We start from the raw sequence: 22,263 nt of genomic DNA, 5'->3' as shown, positions 1-22,263 counted from the left end.
AAATATCTTGCTGTGGTCAAAATTATTGTTTTATCATACTCCATTGAGCGTCCTTTGGAGATACAATTTTCGGCAGTCGGAATATTACTTTGTTCCAAAAGGCGAATACAGCGATGATGTCCGTACCCACGTTCTTCCATGGTGTGTGTCGTCTGGCCTCTGTAAACTATACCACTGTGGCAAGGTATTTTGTAAATTCCAGCCTTCTGCAATAAAAAAATAGCCTTCACAGATCCCAGAAGATCGACAATCTTAGATAGTGGACGGAAAACCCCTTTCACCTGAAATTTACGGCGGATTCTAATTATCTGACGCAAACTATTATCAGAAAAGGGAAAACAAGTCCCGATTTCTTTGAAAAACTACGAGGGTGAGTTAAATGAAAACCTTTAATATTTTTTTAAATATTATTTATTGTGCAGAAGTGATACAAAGCTGTATCACTTTGCAACATTATCTCCCCCACGCTCAATGCAAGTCCTCCAGCGCTTACAAAGTGCATAAATTCCTTTAGAAAAAAATTATTTTGATAGTCCGCGCAACCACTCTTGCATCGCGTGGCGTACCTCTTCATCAGAACGGAACTTCTTTCCTCCCATTGCGTCTTTGAGTGGTCCAAACATATGAAAATGACTTAGGGCAAGGTCTGGTGAGTATGGTGGATGAGGAAGACACTCAAAATGCAGGTCTGTGATTGTTTCAACTGTTGTACAGGCAGTGTGGGGCCTTTGTCATGTTGCAAAAGGACACCTGCTGACAACAATCCATGTCGCTTCGGTTTGATTGCAGGATGCAGATGATTTTTTAGGAGTTCTGTATATGATACACGGGTGACAGTGGTCCCTCTAGGCATGTAATGCTCAAAAATGACGCCTTTTTCGTCCCAAAAGAGAGTGAGCATAACCTTTCCTGCTGATAGTTCTGTTCGAAACTTCTTTGGCTTTGGTGATGAGGAATGGCGCCATTCCTTGCTCGCTCTCTTCGTTTCCGGTTGGTTGAAGTGAACCCAGGTTTCGTCTGCAGTAACGATTCTTGCAAGGAAGCCATCACCTTCTCGTTCAAAGCGCCGAAGAAGTTCTTCACAAGCATCAACACGTCGTTCTCTCATTTCAGAAGTCATCTGCCGTAGCACCCGTCTTGCAGACACTTTGTCAAACTGGAGCACATCATGCACAATGTGGTGTGCTGAACCATGACTAATCTGTAAACATGCTGCAATGTTATTCAGTGTCACTCGGCGGTTTTAGTTCACTGTGGCTTCAACTGTTCCAATGTTCTGTGGAGTCACTACTCGTTGTGCCTGACCTGGTCGAGGAACATCTTCCACTGAAGTCACACCATTTGCAAACTTCCTACTTCATTCGTAGACTTGCTGCTGTGACAGACATGCATCACCGTACTGAACCTTCATTCGTCGATGAATTTCAATAGGTTTCACACCTTCACTACGCAAAAACCGAGTAACAGAACGCTGTTCTTCCCTGGTGCAAGTCGGAAGTGGGGCGGTCATCTTTATACTGATACTGCGACGGTATGGGTGCATCTGCACTGTGCTGCCACCTACAGGTCATTCTGCACGCTGTTTGTAGCACGCTTACCCACTTACAGGATAACGGCGCGAAATTTCGATTTGTTACTACAAATTTGTTTTCATATGTCTCACCCTCGTAATATTTTAATAAATGCGATTTCAGGTTTTCTCGGCTTATTCCAGTGATGAACTCTTCTCGGGTGATCAGCCGAGTTGTGGCGTTGTCTTGTCGCAACGTTTCGATGAGTTTCGTACTCATTATCCTCAAGCGAGGAACACTTGAGAATGATGGGTACGAAACTTACCGAAACGTTGCGACAAGACGACGCGACCACACGGCTGATCACCCGAGAAGGGTTCATAACAATATATTAATATTCCACTTGATCTGGTATTTTGGAAACCTCTGCAGCAATGCAAATCGTGACTCAACGCAGAGTAGTCTAAACTAAAGAGCAACTGCTTACGTTCCACTTATTCATACACAGTTGTGGATATGGACTGTATAATTCCGAAAACCTTAGTCCCTAATCGAAGAATGTCGAAGCTAGATTGGCTACGTCTTTGCTTTCGCTCTTCCATTAGGCGCAAAATCATTCCAAAAAGAATGAGGCAGAGTGTGAGCTTCGCCAACAACTAAATAGCCCTTGTTTCAACTATGTCTGCCAGTCGTCCAAAGGAACGAAGTATTAGCTCATATTCAGACAACACACACTGCTTCAACGTGGGAAACAATCTTGATTTGGTTCCACCACATTCGTTTAATTTCTGCTGTGATGTCCTGTGCAGTATACTGTATGAGTTGCTCAGACTGAGTTCACATGGCCCTACCGCTCACCTCCCATCGTTTGGCACCGTCTGCTTAAAGGAGACCCTCATTTATCGTACGTTTGAACAGTATAAGTTTAATAGACGTTGCCCCTACTGCATCTGCTTAAGAGGAAAAGATAGCGGGGAGCAAATGGAATGAAGAGGAAAGCGAAGAAAATGAAGAGGAAAGCAAGAAGGAAGGGGGAAATGAAGATTAGGTCTTAACTGCACGTCGACGACACGGTTATTACAAATGGAGGACAATCTTGGACGCGTGACCGCTACGGTCGAAGGTTCGAATCCTGTCTCGGGCATGGATGTGCGTGATGTCCTTAGGTTAGTTAGGTTTAAGTAGTTCTAAGACTAGGGGACTGATGACCTCAGATGTTGAGTCCCATGGTGCTCAGAGCCATTTGAACCATAGGACAAGGATGGGGAAGGCTGTGGGTCACGTGTTTTTCAAAGGAACTGTGCCAACATTGGCCTAAGGCGATTTTGTTGAACCACAGACAACCCACATCTGCATGGCCAGATGGAGGTCCTAACGGACGACTTCCTACGTGTGCCTTCACTGTCTTAACAACGTTGCCACTATGCTGAGGTAGCATATGCTTGAAGTTCACACGGGGCGCCACGCCTGAAGTACAAGTGCGTCACACTGACTCGGATTCACCACAAGATGCAGACACGACTTGAAGCACGTTCAGGAGGTGGATGCGACTGAAACCCTGGGCTCTCCCCTCACACTGCTCGCCCTGCACAGAGCATCTGACACACCACTTCTAGTTAGTGGACAGCCTCTCACTGAGCATTCTTTGTTTGCGTGGGCAGTGTTTGGAGTGCTACGAATCTCATTTCATTCTCATTTTCGGGTCAGTTCTCCCGACTACCCCACATATTGTACAGCATCTCGACAATACTCAAAGCAGCCTTCAGCTGTGCTCGAATTTCAATCTGCTCATTCGGTGCTAGTAACAACATTCATAATCGTCCTTCCTTCTAATTTAATCAGTTAAGTAATGGCCCAGTGTTATACTAAATAGGGTAATTCGAAAGTCTGACAGAAAGTAATTACGTAAACAAAATTAATTTTTTTACATAACATGTTTTTAAACTGGACAATAGAGTATAAAATATTTTCTCCTACCCTCATTCATATCCTCATACAGATAGCCCAGAAAATTTTTGCTAGTGAGTCTTTTGATAACAGTGACAGTACTTGTAAGATTTATAACGAATAACGTGGAGTGCAAAGCGTGAGATATGTTATGTGTTCCACGATATCTCATTGTATTTGAAATTGCACGAGAAAATATGTTCTTTGAGACCGTAGTTTTTCTCGACGATACTTTTGAGTTAATACTTCACGGAGTTCCTGCCGTGTCAAATTTCTATGTGTAATCTCAAAGTTTCGACGACTTCCTCTGCAATCATTGTCGGAACTAATCCGTAGGCAGTGTGATATGGAGGACCGCTACTTGGGACTGAACGTAACTTGGGTTTATAATACCTGTGGCCGTGTGGCTCCCGTAATCGCAACATATAACTTGTCTGACACTAGATATGGTACGCAAAATGCGGTTATTCTGCAGAGAACCACAAATAACACACACCGTCTCCAATTTACTACTGAAGTAGATTAAATGTCGTAGGATATTTGTTTTGAATATCTCCGATTATTTGTTTTTAACTTTTCGTAATTATATTGGTTCGTCTCATTCTAGCATCCATAAAGTCGCAGAAGGGAAGAAACTTTTCAATATAACTTCCAGTTTTCGTCTTAGTAGCTCCTGACTGCGACGGAGGAAGTCGCGAAAGCTTGAGATTGCATCCAAAACTGACACGGCAAGAGCTCCGTTCATCGTTTATTAACCCTTTCAGACCTGAATTTCTTCTTGAGAAAAGAAAATTTTTCTCTATGATGTAATGCTTTTATGTGATTTTCTTGTGATTTTAGATGTAAGATTTATACAAAAATATGCATTCGTTTTCAAAACATACTTTGTACATTTGGCTTTATTTTATGGAGTAAAATGACTAATTAAGAAGTATTCAATAATTACCATGCAAAATAACAATAACAATATTCAATTATATAGCAGAACATAGCGAACTAACCACAGCCACGTATTCCGGTGGTCACGAGCTGCTGCGCACTTCTACACTAACTTGCTAATATTTTCGTAGTGATGCCCAACAGTTGGCAGCACTTTTGCATTATGAAAATGATGAACATTCACAAATGTGTACCGCAGGTTTTCATTGGGAAAAAATGCTTCCCTTGCAAACTAAGGCACAGTAAAAGTTAATGTACATAATTGTAGCCAGGGGGTCTGAAAAGGTTAAACTATGTACTACTACTTTCTTCAGCTATGATTTCACGATGGCTTTTACAAAGCAAGATGTAGAATTATTATTTTTCCCTCTTTACCAACGTACTCCCTCCACCTCGAGACAAACGTAGCTTTGTGTAGGGTCGCAAAGGAGAAGGTACCGCCTCCTCACACACACTAACTCCCACGCCACACTCGGTACGTTCCCTCTGCACGGCCGTACGAGATTCCCTCCGGCAACAGAATTCGAAATAGTTGGCAGACGGAGCAATTTTACCGACAAATTACGCAATGATGGCCCGCCCTGCATCTGCAGCCACTCATTACGCAACGCCATTAGCGAATAACGCAACATAATTAACTGAGCGTAGAGGTACGTCAGGGAGGGAAAAAAAACAAGGGACTGAAAAAAACGTAATCTGCGGACAACACGTTGACGTTCCTGCTCAAGTAATTTAAATTAAATCTCATAAAGGGACCAGTAACGTCGAATGGTGCTGAGTTATCCGGAACAATGGACGCACATATAATGGCTGTGTGTTTCGCCCTCAATACATGTCTCGGCTGCTGCGGCAGTTACCTACGGGGTAGGGCTGTAAAGGTGCTGACTCACGAGAGGATTTTTCTCCTTTAGTCTACACCACCGAGATTTTCGCTAAACACAACCCTACAATTTATCCTTACTGTCTTACCTATCTCGTTTCACTGATGGGTCTAATTCCTATACCGTAGAAATTAAGCTCCAATAACAGTGTGGATCTCCCAGTAGAGAATGTTTGGAGCTGTCTCCATCTCCATTCCTTTTTATTGCTCGCGAGCAGAGAGGTAGAGCTGCTGTGTTCCATGTTTCGTAATGTTAGCACTTCGTAAAGCCTGAAGTCATATTCAGTTGCCCCTGTTTCTTCTCTTTCCACGGAGCGAACCTTTCACAGTTGCTGGGTTTGCAATACTACTGTTTACATAAAGTTCATTCTCGTGCCACCTACCGCTAGCATTCAATATTACCCCGTTTTAGAGTACGCTATTTGTTGAGGTATAGGAGGAAGGAATTCTATCTGGAAAGCCAGGTACCCGTTTTCCACAGTGAGACGAAAATAACATTTTCCAACAGCTACCTATTACTTCGAAGCCATGTTTAATTTCTAAGGCAGAAAACCTACTTCGGAAGTAGTAGTTAATCACATTCTCTGAGCCCATACGACATAGTCTGTATGCGAAAATAATTACTACTGGTGGAGCTATGAATATACATTTAATTTACTATTTGAATGAATGTGAAATACTTTTCCTGTTTACATAAACTGGAAATTCGTATCCGTAGTTGAGCTGAAAGCTTATCTGACTACCATGCGAAAGACTCTGGTTCTTCCTTCATTGTTGTTGGGGGGGGGGGGGGGGGGGATGGGAGGCGGTGCATTCACCGTCTTGAGGCTAACAGGGAAGCTATCTACGAGGGTTAATCTGAAAGTAAGGAAGGATCGGTCGCGAAATAGAAAATACAGTGAAAATCTGGTGAAGCTTTGCACAGATGTTTGGGCACTGTGTCTAGTATGCCCATCGATCGCATCATGTCGCTCCTTTCAGTTCTGGGCTCACAGTGAGAACATAAAGATGGTTAGAAATTAGCGTCCCCCGCCAAGTATGAGGGCCTGGCGAAAGATTTCGCCTGAAGCTATGCAATCCACATAACTGTCAGGCGGTTTGTTCAACGCGACAATTCTTGGCCTCATTCTGAAGCAGCAATGAAGATGCTCCTGCAGCGTTTTCGATGGGAAGTTCTGAATACCCACAATACAGCTTGTAATTGTCTACCCCTGAGGCTCATCTCTGCTCAAATGAACCGCTGGCTATGAAGACAATATTTTGACACAGACACTGAGCTGCAGTCCAAAGCAGAAGACTGTCGAAAAGCACTGGCAGCTGTCTTCTATAACGAAGGAATTAAAAAGTTGGTACAACGCTACGACAGATGTCTGAATTCTGAGCGGCGACTGTGTAGATAAGTAGGTGGAAGGTGTAGCTAACCTTTGCAAATAAAACAGCTTTGATTTTCACTGTGGTTTCCATTTCGCGACCTATCGTTCCTTACTTTCCGAATAGCCCTCGTATGAATGGGAAGCAGCCGCTCAAAGGCCTAGAAATCCGAAAGGTGTGCTAACCCCATGTCCCCCTCCGCCCCCCCCCCCCCCTACGTCCTCTACATATGGCATACCTGCCACACTCCAGGGGATAATAATTGTTGTCATCTCCACACCGACACTTTCTTACTCGATTTTTTCAGTTGATTCTTTTACTCATATCGTACTTTATAGCAGGTATTATTTCGAATGACGCTAGTAATGATTTATTGCGAACCTCTTGAAGTCGAATATAAACTTTGGAGTAAATAAAAGGAAAGATTTGGTGCAGCCGCCTCTTTGAAACCTACTCTGTCTGACCAAAAAGATGGAATGAGCGTTTATTTGACAGCATTTTCATCACGACTGTGGGCTAATCTTTCAGAACAATGGGAAAGCATGAAAAGTTTACTCCCCCAGTTGTATGAGCTGTCCAACGAATACCTGACAATTTCGACGACATCAGTGCCCTCGTTGGGGTTTATTTTCAGAAGTAGACAGGATTTTGTCAAAATCATATAAGAAATTATCAACAAAATGACTAAATATCAATTTAGTTTTAATTGACTATGCAGAGGAACAACGGGAAATCCAGATAAGATTTAATTTATTTAGGTTTGGTACAAGCATATGATGCCATCAGCCGAACAGTTAAATGTTTATTCTCTATCAGTTTCGAGTATTACAATCATCTTCACAGGCGAAAACTGTAAGGTGCAAGAAAGACGATTACAGAGTATACGTAAGCATAACAGAAAATGGAGGAATTAAAAAACGTCATTTTAAAACCACAATCCTTACGCAGTGTACGTACATTTTTGTCAAATATGACCCAACCAAATGTAGAAATACATAATTGTCATAGCATTCTGTCTTAACATCGCATCGCGGTGTAGCTTGCTGTCCAGATTTCGAGAGGGTGCGTTTCTGGATGAGGTATCAAATATATTGCTTCCCCCTACTTATACCGCTCGAGGAGATCACGAATGTAAAATTAGAGAGGTTCGAGCATGCACGGAGGTTTTCCTGCAGTCGTTCTTCCTGCGAACCATACGCGACTGCAACAGGAAAGGGAGGTAATGACAGTGGCACGTAAAGTGCCCAGCGCCACACACCGTTGGGTGGCTTGCGGAGTACAAATGTAGATGTAGATGTGGAACAGAGTCCACATAAACACGCTGTGCCTTGGTACAACTACAGTAGTGCATCCTTGTTCATAACTCCACGCTTAATAGCTGGTACCTTATAAATGCAAAAGGTACAAAACTATGTGACCGTCAAAGGGATCAAATCGAAACACACAAAGTATGAATACACAAACAGCTACAAACGTTCTTTGGTCTAGTCAAAGTTCACACTTACACAAATAGCTGCTTCAACAAAAAGCTTAACATCTACTATAGCAAAGGAGCAAACTTGTACAACAGTGTTAGAGCAACTGAGATATCGATGTGATATGGAGTATCAAGAACACCCGATGTACGTAGCAAGCCATAATTCAATATGTCTTAAATTATCTCCTTAATAATTTGAAATATTGTACCAAACTATGTACTTTCCACAGATAACCTGAAGATGGCTTCAAATGGTTCAAATGGCTCTGAGCACTATAGGACTCAACATCTTAGGTCATAAGTCCCCTAGGACTTACAACTACTTAAACCAAACTAACCTAAGGACATTACACACACACCCATGCCCGAGGCAGGATTCGAACCTGCGACCGTAGCAGTCCCGCGGTTCCGGACTGCAGCGCCAGAACCGCACGGCCACCGCAGCCGGCTGAAGATGGCAGTCACGCCGAAATAAGCCAATTCTAATACACAGTATACCAAAATATGATCAAATACTGCAGCGTCTTTGGTCTTATAATAACGTCCTTTTGGGATATTGTTGTAAGCGATTCTCATCAGGTATGCCTACGGCCCGTTCATATCTTAATGTAGAGTAATTTCGTCCTACTGCTATAGTTAGGTTATCAAGGACGCTATTTTTGGTTGAAGGGCAGGAGTGTGAGAGCGGGGACCGAAAACTTTCATCGGAACTAGTTTTTATCTTAATTCCTATTGGCTGGTATCGAATGACTGAAAGCCAGTACAGTGACTTAGTATGTTGTTCCCGAGGTATCTTCCGCATTTTGAAAAACCAAGTAGCTGCCTAGCTACTGCGTGTGTTTGTCGTAACTGTGTACTTTCATCGCAGTCATTGCAAAGTTCCACCACTGCTGACTCGAAGTGTTGTCAGAGCCGAATGTACCTTTCGCGTTTCAGTAGACTCACTCCTCTGTCATCCAGTCAAGAGTGGAGTACAATAAAGTGCGATGAAAGAAGCGATGATGTGGCCCCGCACCCGGATAAGTTTCATTACACGCTTCCAAAGAGTATACTCATCTGTAAACAAAATCATCGTCAGCGAACAATTTGAGTATGCCTGATAACTCGTTTGTGTTTATTGAGAACTCAAGCGGTCCTATCGCACTCCTGTGCGGTATAACCGGCGTTATTTTAGATTCAGTTGAAGATCCTCAGTTCAGGTCCGCTAATAGTTTCCATTGTGTAGTCGCTCCATTTTGTCGAATGTTGCCCGTAAGTCTATAATGGATTACAATGTCTAACGCCTGCCGGAAATTTGTGAAAATAGGTGCTAATTGTTCACTTATATCTACAGCTATAAACTGCTGCGTATCAAAAGAGCGGGCTGTGTTTCGTACTATTGGTTTTCCTGAAACCGTCCAGAGTTGTTGAAGGACGCTATTCGTACGGTTCGAGCTTCGAAAATGTTGTAAGATCGTACCTTGAAACTCTGGGATGCTGCAAGAGGTAATTATTCTCTAACTACTTACCGCTGTCATCCCATTTTGGCCTATTTAATGATATAAATCTTGTTGATACTATGTAAGTCTTCAACTTTTATCAACTGACGTTTTCTAATCTTAATATACCAATTTATTTAAAAAGGTAAGGTATAATACAAATAACATTTTATCTTCCAGAGAAATGCAGGAACACGTAACGCATTGCTGATCTTACTACTCATCTTGGAATACAGACTGCAGAAAGCCAAGCCTTCGTTTACAGCATTTGCACATTTAGAGAAGGCTTTTGACATTGTTGACTGGGTACGTTCACGAATTTCTGAGTGTAGCAGGGATACAATACAGGGAACGAAAGGATGTCTACAATTTGCACAAAAACCAGACTGCACTTACGTCAGTCGAAGGACGTGAGTGGGAAACAGCTAACTGAGAAAGGAGTGAGACAGAGTTGTAGCAGATCACCGAGTTATTCAGCCTGTTTCTTAAGCAAGCGATAAAGCAGACGAAGGAGAAATTTGGAAAGGGAATTAAATTTCAGCAAGAAGAAGAAAGAATTTGAGGCTTGCCAGTGAAATTGTAATACTATCGGAGATAGTAAATTACTTGTAAGAGTAGTTGAACAAAATGGATACTGACTTGGACAGATATTGTTAGACAAATATCAATAGAACTTAATCAATGGTAACGGAATATAGTGGAAATAAATTAGGTGACACTGAGGGAATTAGATAATTAAAGATAGTAGAAGTATTATAGTAGACGTTTTTTGCTACTTGGACAGAAAATGGCTGACGATGGCCAAAACAGAGACGACATAAAAGCCAAACTGAAAATTGCAACAAAACTGTTTCTGAATATGAGAAGGGTGTTTTGCATAAGGAAAGTTTAACATACAATATCAGTTTGAGAATTAGGAAATCTCGTCTCAAAATATATGTCTGAAGGTAGCGTTATATGGAAGTGAAACATGGACGATAAACAGAAGAGGCAAGAAGAGAGTAGAAGCTTTTGAAATGTCGTGTTGCAGGAGAACGCAGAAAATTAGAGGGGTCCAGCAGATAGTTAATGACGAGACGATGAATCGAACGGGGCAAAAAAAAAAAAAAAAAAAAAAAAAAGACAGTACTTGATTAAAAGAAGACGTCGTCTGCTAAATCACTCCTTGGAACAACTCTTAGGAAAACCTATTTGCTAATCGAAGGATGTGTATATGGAGATGGAAAGGGGGAGGGGTTAAAACTTGTAGAGTGAGATCAAAGATTGACTTCAGTTATTAGATTCGAATGGATGTAACTTTTAGCAGTTATGCAGAATGAACAGTCTTGCACAAACCAGAGTAGCGTGGAGAGCTGCATCAAACCAGCCTTGAGACTGAAGAGACCAACAACAATACAATATTATATCTGCGTTGATCAGGAACTGTTCTTAACTTTTTGTTAATATTAACGTAAGTGAGAACATAAAAGATGAAGAAGAAAATTTCGGGATGAGCCACGAGGAAACACATGAGATTTCAGATAGGATGAAAGGACGGAAAGAAAAGCGGTCAGATACCATTGCGCAGTTAGATAAGCGGAGTAGTTACATTCACCGAGAGGGAGGATACTCCACAATAAAGGAGAAGTGCTTCAGCCTCTTTCTGAATGAAGTGTGGCTATGGACCGACCGTACACTACTGCATAACACGTTCCTGAAATATGTAGCTGAAATGGAAAAGTAACTGGAAAAAGTTTCTGTTTTAGGAGCTGGGTTAAATTGCATAATTTCTCTGATAGGATTCATTTTCAATTCAGCATGCTTGCACGTGAGATTTGCCGCAAGAGAACTGAATTTTATTTAAGTAAAATACGATTGTGCGCGAATTCAGTCTTTTCTTTATCCAATAGTCTGATGGCGCTTTTACTGAATTCTGTGCGTGCACGCGCGGGCGCGCTGTGTGTGCGTGTGTGTGTGTGTGTGTGTGTGTGTGTGTGTGTGTGTGTGTGTGTGTGGGTGGGTGGGTGGGTGGGTAGGTGGGTGAGTGTATGTGTGGAGGGGAGAGAGAGAGAGAGAGAATAAAAAGCGCCACGGGTTTCTCTTCGATTCTAAAGAAGTAAAGACACAGGGAAAGGATGTGAAGGCGGTGGATGGTTGGATAGACGAATAATGCAGACTACACACCACGATTTGCCTCTATTTGAGAGTAAACGATATGAGCTTAAACATTTTTAAATCATGAACCGCAGCAAGTGTGCCAGTGTCATCCTTTATGTGAAACTCATCCAGGTATAGTTTCAATACGTGGCCCAACATACAACGAAACGATCCCGATATTAATAATTTAAAACAGAAATTTGTACAAGAACAGGCAAAACACATTATACGTTGCGTGGAAGATAAGAAGAGTCCGTCAAGCTTTTCAGACAACACCTTGAGTTACCTACAGAAGACGTTAGCAGATTCTGCAGGATTCTCATACGAAGGGTATACCTTCATTCCAGTGGTGTGTACAAGTGTCATCTCTCTCCAGTCTCTGGCGACGACCAAACAGAGCTGTTCGTTGACCGTTCCTGACAATTCCCACTACCGCCAAAGTTGACAGATAAAGGCAACCTTAACTCAAAGACGGCTTTCAACTTCTCTGTTCGACGATAGTGTGTGCACCCACAGAAACAGACTCACACTACTCAATTACTCTGAATCACCAGAGCGATTTTTACAGATAGCTAAGAAGGATCCCAAATACCATTACTATGTTTATACGGAGATAAAAATAGGAAAAAATGTAATCAATTCCATAAAAAGCTAGTTATTTTTTCTGACTTAATAAATATATTACGTCTTTATCGCGTGTGAGAACTTAATCTGGAATTATTTATGGAATGTGTCGGCATGTTAACAGTCGACGTGTTTCAGGGGAAGATCAGTTTTGGTTCTGGGGAAATGCAGAAACACGTGAGGCAGTACTGACTTACGATATATCTTTGAAGGTAGGTTGTTGATTTAGAGAAAACTTTTGACATTTTTGAAGGGCAATGATACACCAAGTACCCTCTGCCACACTCTAGACAAGAAGGCGAGTTAGTATAACATTTTCATTTGATGAATCGCTACATTTATATAGAACAGACAGGCTGGCAAGAAAGCGACTTGATAAAAATGTGGTAGTAAATAACGAAGGCTGAAGTAGACAGGATGTAGCGTAGAAAGCAGGCTAGTTTTAGCAGGAAAAGTATTTCTGTAAAAGAGTAATGCTAGAAAGTCTTTATTGAAGATATTTGTGTGGAGCGTAGCCTTGGACAAAAGTGAAACATGGACGATGATATTTCAAGAAAAATCTGAATTTCTTCAAATGCGATGGTGTAGAAGAATGCTGAACATTAACCAGGTAGATCGGATAACAACTGAAATGGTACTGAATGTAATTGGGGAGAACATAAGTTTTTGGTGCAATTTGACTAAAATTAGGAATCAACTGTAGGACGCATTATGACCCACCAAGGAATCATTATGTGGTAATGGAGGTAAGTGGGGAGAATGGAAATAGTAAAGGGAGATCAAAGATTGACTACATTAAGCAGTTTGAAATTGGTGTTGGTTGCAGCAGTTGCGTAGGAATGAACAGTCAGGGTCGACTAGCATGGAGAACCCCAGCAAAGCAGTCTTTGGACTAAATAGCACGACCACCACCACCACCATCAACATAGCGCTTTTTGCAGAGCACCGTTTCTGAGGTTCACCTCAGTCTCTGTCTGACATATGGCGTCTGTAGTCCAGGCTCGCCTTACTCATCACCATTTTCCACTCTTGATCTCAGATGCTTGGGAATGCTTTCCGTATGACAACTCACCTGAAATCAGCTCGCTTTGCAGTGCGTTAGGAAACTAATTAAAGACGTTTTGTATATGGTATGACCAGCATGGCACAACAATAATGCGCGATCGAAGTGTTTTGCATAACTGCAGTGTAGCGAACGATGCAGATGACAGGAATCTACGGGCAGGCGGTGCTCTATGCTCCACGAGCAGAGTTCTCCACGCTGGTATAGTTCGACTGAAATAGCTTTGCGATTGACGTTTCAGTGAGTCGAGTGTTGCGGGCATCTTCCAGCTAATCCAAGTTCTTTCTCGGTCGCCATGTGATCGCTGCGTTGCCTGTTTTGTAGATACATGCAGTTGTGGATGACTGCACACCGTCACTGCAATTGTGAATCACATTCGAGCTTTGGTACTCCTTCGTCTCCGCTGCTGAGGCTTCAGCTGAGATGGTTGTGCGGTGGGCCCCTGAGCGGCCTCAGCCGATACTACCCGCATGGCCGTTACGTTAGGCGGGTTGCATAACACGTTATTCCCAAGGCGCTCCCTGCTGGCCGTCCGACTGTGACAGAAGCTTATGCCTGCCTGTTATCATCGTCTCTGATCGGCTTTACGTCGCTCTCACAGCCATTATATGTGCGGCTTCGGACTCAGATATTTTGTACCATCCATCATCAGAAGATCCTTTATTCCTTTGCTGCTCGTCGGCATACATAAATAGCGAAGTATTTGAGAGCAGCCCGTTATCGTTGTTGCGTGTGACATTGTGTAACTAACGCAAATTTGTGTATTTTCAGGTTTTCGTTGCTAGTACACTCCTCGGGTTGGTCACTGGATAAAATTGTGCAAATTCTACTCTCTTTCAACGAAACAACTTTTCGACATCCTAAGGTGGTGGTTGTTAATGTGTTCATGGTGTCGCGGTGGGAAGTCCTCTCTGCCCCATAGAGGCCAGCAGCTATTTTATTAAAGATTCTGAGGGAAAAGAACTTCGGTCAGTAAATCTCTTGGTGATATGTTGACGATACATTTGTGTTGTGCCCCACGGAATAGAGACATTCCTATGTTTCTGTAGCTTTGAAGTCGCTTCATTCGAATATTCAATTCACCATGGAGTTGGAAAAATACGGTAGCTTAGCATTTCTGGATGCTATAGTCAGAAGAAAAGCCGACAGAACGCTGGGTGGCAGCGTCCGCAGCAAACCGACTCCCACAAGTTCTATTTGTAGGCCAAAAGCTATCATCGCCCTTCACAGTGCGGTAGCGTCTCACGCTTCCTGGTACAGAGACTAATTGTGATCCCAGATTCCGACAGCCTGCCAGGTGAGAAGCAACCGTAAGGACATTGTTTCCACAGAACGGTTATTCTTATAAATAATACGTAATGCATTCCAATCAAATGTGAGTTCAGTGTTGAGATACAACGGCCCTCTTGCCGTATTTTGGCGACATGCCTGCAAGTATCGACAGGACCCTCAAGAAAAGTGCGTTTTTCCACCTGTTTTGATGAACCTGTTAAGTTTGGTCAAAGACGTACGTGACCTTAGAAAACGCGTCTTGTATAAGATCTCAAGCCAGTGTGAGAAGTTGTACGGTGTCTGTGTGTACAAAAGTTTAAACCAGCTGACGTAAGAGTTTCGCGTAAGACTGCCCTGATGGAAAATGTCCACTTTATTACGTAAAAAACGCCACAGAAAATATCATGACGTGGTCTGACTGGTCTTCAGGAACAACTTCAATCACACAAACGTACTAACGTCCAATGTATATATTTTGGTACCTGAAAGTATTCATTCCTTTATAGTGAATATGCCTCCTATCACAGACACTAACACCTGTTCCTCCACATTTCCTATACCACACTTTGTAGGCAAAGCAAGGGGAAGGAACCTGCTTGGCTCAATTTTTCAATAGCGAAGCTCAGAACACAAGAGTTTTACAAAAATACTACACGGAGCATGGTATCACCACTGCAGATCCGAATTTCTCAACATAAACTTGATTTCTGGAAAGTGAGATATGTCTACCAAAATATTGCAAGTAATCTTTCGTTTTTGGAAATGTATATATTATGAAATAATTGCTGTGGAAATAACGGTGGGGTGATGGCACATGATCGTAGTCAGTTACATCTACTGCACTATGTGTGTGCATCTAGCTTCATGCATTTCAAAAACAAACTTTCCTAAAAATGTACTTTTGCTCTTAATTTGATGAGGCAACGACGCTTAAATAAATACAAGAGGTTCTGTAACATCTAATGATTATTTAAACCTACAGGATACAAATGCTTTTACAAGCAACGTCATAGTTTGTATCACAAAAGCCACGTGGCACCCATAGCCACGACAAGAGAGAGACTCCGCCTAAACAGTGTTTGTGAAAGTAACCGAATGCAAGGAAACCTTTTTGAATGAGAAGCCTGTTTATTCAAGTCGATTACGAATAAATACCCGGTATAAAGAGAACGGAAACTGCCGCAAATAAGTCGTAATCGCTACTCCGACCTTGCCATTCACGCTGGTTCCATATAAAAGGAACCTCTTGCCCCAATATGGCTTGCCAAGTTGGTAGTTACAGAATAATATGATCTTGTCTTCACCGACAGTGCCACCGCCTTCAGTTCTCACTGGACAAGCCCGCGCTCACCCAAAGATCTTAGTTAAGTCAACCCAGCGCAGTAGAAACAGAGGTGGCTACACGGATATCTACTAGTGTACTAGTGGTCACAGAAGTTAGAGCACAGATTGCTGGCGAGTAACAGACGCGTAAAATGTGATACTTAAAAAAATAAAAAATAAATAAAAAAACACCTTCCGGACAGGTCTTGTCATCCTCAGCCCTCAAGTGTCAGCGGATGATACGGATACGGAGGGGCATGAATGAGGTCAGCACACAGCTCTCTCGATCGTTGCCAGTTTTCGTGACCCTTATCGCCACTTCTCAATCAAGTAGCGAATCAATTGGCCTCAGAAGGGCTAAGTGCAGCCAGCTTGCTGACACTATTCGGCAGATCCGGACGGTGACCCATCCAAGTGCTAGGCAACCCCAACAGCGCTCAACTTCGGTGACTGACGGGAACTGTTGTTACCACTGCGGCAAAGCCGTTGGCTAATGTCATACTTGGAAGTTGGCAAATCGGAAAAGACAACTTGCCAAGTCTGATACTGGGCAGACATGTTGCACCGTGCAAGACTGTTGTGCTGAACGCCATCGACATACACCCCTGGTCCCACCCGACAGGTCAGCTAGGGTGAGAGGCTGCCTGAACACGGAGCATCGCTTGTTCTGTGAAAAGAGTGAAGTTTTATTTTCAGTATCATAGTTCTGGGACTGTGTTTTTAAGGAGTCTGCGTACCCCAATACCACAGGCAATGTTATGAATGGGCGGCAGGCTTTCATCTAAACACTGCCTGTAATCCAGCACTGGTTACCATTAAATTTAAACGAGAGAAACAGGAACCTCCGCTTTCTGACCCGTTGCAGCAAATTTCAGAGAGTTAATTCAGCTTTTAATCACACAAGCTCCCGGCATCACAATCGTTGCCCCTCTGAAGGCGCGAACGGCCACGCCCCCCCCCCCCCCCCCCCCCCCAGCCCTCCATCCCCTGCTCATAGCTGGGGGCTTTATGGGCCAGTTCGCACTGAGGCGATACGATACACTATAGGACACGTTGCGCCCGACGCGACGCTTATAGGGGCGACATTCGTGTTCCCATTGGGATGACACGATATGCGATACGATAAGCGATGCGACTCGCCAAACGATAAGCAGCAGGACAACAAGAATCACGTAGGGGATACCGGGGTAAGTTGGCAATGTTAATGATTAAACATTTTTAATAAATTAATTTTTTTAATAAATATATTTTTTCATTGCAAATATTATTTGACTGGTCTTTATTGCAATGTTCGTAATTATATATCATTTTATTGTAATGTTATATGAATTTTTTTTAATTCTGGAAAGCAATGCAAAACTGTCATCTTGCCCCAGTACACACATACACGCACACAATGTTATAAGAATATTTTTGCTTATGAAACAAACATTCAATTCTTACGTCATCTGTTTTCTTCAAATGACGACGTTGTGTTGCTTCAGGATATTGTAAACGTTTGCTGCTTCCTTCTTTGACATGTGTTATTGCATCACCCATAGCATTTCGGTCCCACTCGCCTCTGGTGGACCTTTTTTATAAGTTCTCACCATGTCTGGATCATAATGTGTCATAAATTAGTAAAGTAGCCCACTTTCAGCATGTTAAGAGATAAGTTGTGAGTCATGATAGTCAAGACTGTTACACAAAACACAAAAAAGGCAATCAAAAATTGAAACAGGCACAGCAAAAATCATATGGGGCAAGATGAGGAGGTCGTCAATTTGCCCCAGCCAACTTGCCCCGAACGACAATGTTACAAACTTTCCATTATTGAGGCAGTTTAAAGAAGAATGAGGTGTAAATACACAGTCGCTATGAAAAGCACATTGTTTAAGTTACTTGTGTGTGGTAAAGTAGAAAACAATATCTTAGCTGTTAGTCTGCGAAGTATTAATTCAGAGATGTAGAAATTGCTGCGCGTCACAGAAAATTCTCGATCAGAATATAGCAAGGAACGATACGGCACGAGAGGCGTCAGTGCACTATATTTTACTTCCTAGTCGTGTGGAGCGCTAGTAGTATGCATACGGTGCTTCTACCTAGATATGGGAATTTAAACTAAATCATTTTTCATCTTGCCCCGCTCGTCAACTTGCCCCGGTCTCCCCAACGTTTTTCAGTTTCAGTTACAATGATGAGCTCTTCTAAGGAGGACGTTATTTTGCTTATCATTATTTACAGCTCGAAAAACTGAAAAAGGAGACGAAGTACTGGGTGCTTCCGTACAATGCTACAATTATCAAAAACAGTTTGACAGTGGTTTCTCGTGAGGTCTCCCAACATCAAAAAATGTCATGAATTGTGCAGAATCAGTCCAAAGCCTTTCCATTTTTGGAACAACTATTAGTAGCTGCTTTGCCAAGCAGGAAGCAAATTTTTGACTTTATGTTTGTCCTGCTGAGAAGGTACTCATTACAGTCATGTAAGTTGGTGCAAGTGTATGAACCGTGAGAAGTTTATCTTTCGTAAGATACTTAGCAAGAATTTCATTAAATATGGTGCATATATAAATAATGGTTACAAATTAATAAAGTTAGGATAGCTTTTTATACAACTGTTCAGTTTCGCAAAGGAGTATATAAATCAGCTTGAGGAGTTTTATGGAAAAATGTTGCCGGATTTGAAGCGGGATTAGTCACCATCGATGGTGTAGTAGTGGGTGCTGAATCCTGCATAGGAATAGAGTGACGTGTCCTTTTCGGGTTTGTCCAGTTGCTCATTCAGACGTAACAGGTATCAGTAGTGGAGACTAAAAATACTTCAGCCAGCGTCATCAACTGATAACTCCCGGTGTTTTTTCATTTCAGTTATTTTTTTATTGCCAGCTTCGGCTTGTATCAGAGTCGTACGAATAAGAGAAACACGAGGCAACTCCTCAATCCGCAAAGCAGGCCGTAGCAGACGGCAATATCTTCGCGAGCGGCGCGTAGGTGCCAACCTCGTAGCGGAGAATCTTCAATATATCTCACGTATTTTGTCGAGAATACAAAGAGGAGATGGCTCTCCTTCCATCATTAAACACAATTTCAATATGTTAGCTATATACCGTACACAGCAATCTATGACATAAAATCCACGAAACGTAAAACACCCAGCGACTCCATTCTTCACTGCAAACTCTTCACAATATGCCTGGTGGTTTACCTGTTTTCGGAGATCACAATAACTGTGGCCAATAAAGGAAAGAAAACCAGTCCATTAGGAAGCTGTGATGTCAGATTATAAGAAAAAAGTGTTTGATTGCCGGACAGGTTTCACAAAATGGAATGAGAAAGACTGCATAGACATCCCAAAAGTGTGTTTTCTAATTTTTTTTTACACGAGAAGTAAACGTTTAACTGAGAAGCCAACTACAAGAGAGATGTAGCTTTGCTTCACCTACATAAAGCAAATTTTTTTGGTCACATCGGATTTTTTTTTAGTCACATCGGATTTTTTTTTTAGTCACATCAGATGACACGAAATTTCCCTCGCCTTTTATCATTTTACTGAAGTTGTGTGCTCCGTGCTGTGCTGTGAGATACGACAGAGTTGTGTGTCGGTATCGTATCGCTGTCGTCCCATTCCAACTAGTTAAGTCGCTTCCGCTATGTTTCTATGTGCTCCGCTGATGCGGATTAACTCTGCACGGCGACTGCAAGCGCTAGTTTGATGCTTTTCCATGCTTGCGTAACTCCTGCTACCGCCTCCGACAAATTTCGACGTCGTCGGGCAATTATCACGAATTGCGTCTTGCAGCAGTGAACACATGAACGACCGCCACCTCAAGATGTGGAACAGTTGCTTCGGTGAAATACCGCAGCACTTGCACAATGTTATTCGGCAGAAAATCCTGGGAAGTGCATTCGTATTCAGAAATTTATTTCTCCGGCGTACAAACGTTGTGATATAGTTTCTAGTAGCGATTTTAACTAAACTAGAAACTGGTACATGTACATACGTATATCGCCCGTTAACGAACGGCTGGATCGTGAATCTATAAAATTATTTAAAGTATACTGATGAGCAACTGAATTAGACGGCGAACAGAGTATGGCACCTTGTTTCGTTCTGATAACGATGGTGCCGCGTCGTAGCGTGAAATGTACAAGGTAGTCACGGAGCAGTTTTCCGGAGACAGAGCATTCGCACTATCTCAGTCGGAGCTCCCAGTTGCTCGGGATAAGTAAGCAACAGAGAATACTAAACAGCCGGCCTTTTTCGTCTCAGGGTAGTGACGCGCCGTCGAATCCCTAATACAGGGCGAGGCAGCTATTTCCCTTCATATACTTTCTAATTCTGTAAAGATTTTGATAGTCCGTTCATTCATAACTACCAATATTTTTCAAAAGCCAGGAACTGTCTCAATGATCATTTTAAACAATAAAACTCGGCATCAGTCTTCTCCGTACTTGGCATGACGCGTTTCAGGAATTTATCCACCTTTTCAAATGCTGTGCCTATTTACGTGATGTTTGTGTTCCTGTTTCCATGAGGTTGTCTGTTTATAGTTTTAAGAGACACAACACCTTATAACTCGCAGACAGCACATCTAATACCACTGTAAAGTACCATGTTGTTGTTGTGGTCTTCAGTCCAGAGACTGGTTTGATGCAGCTCTCCATGCTACTCTATCCTGTGCAAGCTTCTTCATCTCCCAGTACCTACTGCAACCTACATCCTTCTGAATCTGTTTAGTGTATTCATCTTTTGGTCTCTCTCTACGATTTTTACCCTCCACGCTGCCCTCCAATACTAAATTGGTGATCCCTTGATGCCTCAGAATATGCTCTACCAGCCGATCCCTTCTTCTAGTCAAGTTGTGCCACAAATTTCTCTTCTCTCCAATTCTATTCAGTACCTCCTCATTACTTATGTGATCTACGCATCTAATCTTCAGTATTCTTCTGTAGCACCACATTTCGAAAGCTTCTATTCTCTTCCTGTCTAAACTATTTATCGTCCACGTTTCACTTCCATACATGGCTACACTCCATACAAATACTTTCAGAAACGACTTCCTGACACATAAATCTATACTCGATGTTAACAAATTTCTCTTCTTCAGAAACGCTTTCCTTGCCATTGCCAGTCTACATTTTATATCCTCTCTACTTCGACCATCATTAGTTATTTTGCTCCCCAAATAGCAAAACTCCTTTACTACTTTAAGTGTCTCATTTCATAATCTAATTCCGGTAGCAGCACCCGATTTAATTCGACTACATTCCATTATCCTCGTTTTGCTTTTGTTGATGTTCATCTTATATCCTCCTTTCAAGACACTGTCCATTCTGTTCAACTGCTCCTCCAGTAAAGTACCATAGTACTTGAATATCGGAATACATACATGGAACGCGTCGGGCTAGGCACGGGAAAATGTAACTTTTAGATCGTTTTATTATTGAAACCGTATCTTCGCTTTAATGAACAGTCGCTATCACGTCTCAAATAGCGATCGATGTGTTCTGGCAACCTTAAACCCCGAGATCTAGGTATCAAATTCGTTTTTGCCGGAAAAAAAAACAATGATGTGTTTTCGTTCCAGAATATTAATTCTAGATGAGTTTTGTTGCTGTTTATGCTATCTTCATAAGTCAGTTCATTGTCAGCTTTTTTACTACGAGAAATCATTTTAGACTAAATAACTATTCACAAATTAGTAACTCAATAAGACTAAACATTTTATGAAAAGCGTAAATTAAGTGAGCTTTGCCATATGTATAAGCTCCGATTTACTCTCTGGTGAGCTGGTTTCCTTGAACCGATTCCGTTGACCAGCTCTACTACAAGTCACCGAATACTTTTTGAAGCCATTCTGATCCATGACTGATCAAACGCTTCTCGTAACTCATTAAGATTGACCGAATATGTCTCCAAGGCAAGTACATCTCGCTCGACGGCATCCCAGATTTGCTCAGCAGCAAAGAGACTAGGTGATATAGGTGGGGGATGGGGCAGGGCACACAAACACTCTAGCTTCTGGAGTCCTCAAGTCAATGGAACACGATCCGGGAGCGATGGAGTGATAGTTTAGTGGTGCTTCGTTTTGCTGACGATAAAAGTTAATAGGGTGTGGGCGTACTCTCATCTCAGTATTTGAACATTTAAGTAGTGCGCCGATGCTGGTAATTTGATCTGAGGCATTTTCACCGGAGCTGGGCTTTGTTGCCAGCACGATCGAGAGTCAAAGGAAATGGGAGATCCAGCACATCTGAGTA

Source organism: Schistocerca piceifrons, chromosome 4 (assembly GCF_021461385.2).
Source record: "Schistocerca piceifrons isolate TAMUIC-IGC-003096 chromosome 4, iqSchPice1.1, whole genome shotgun sequence".
Lineage (NCBI taxonomy): Eukaryota > Metazoa > Arthropoda > Insecta > Orthoptera > Acrididae > Schistocerca > Schistocerca piceifrons.
Note: the sequence above shows the minus strand (reverse complement) of the source record.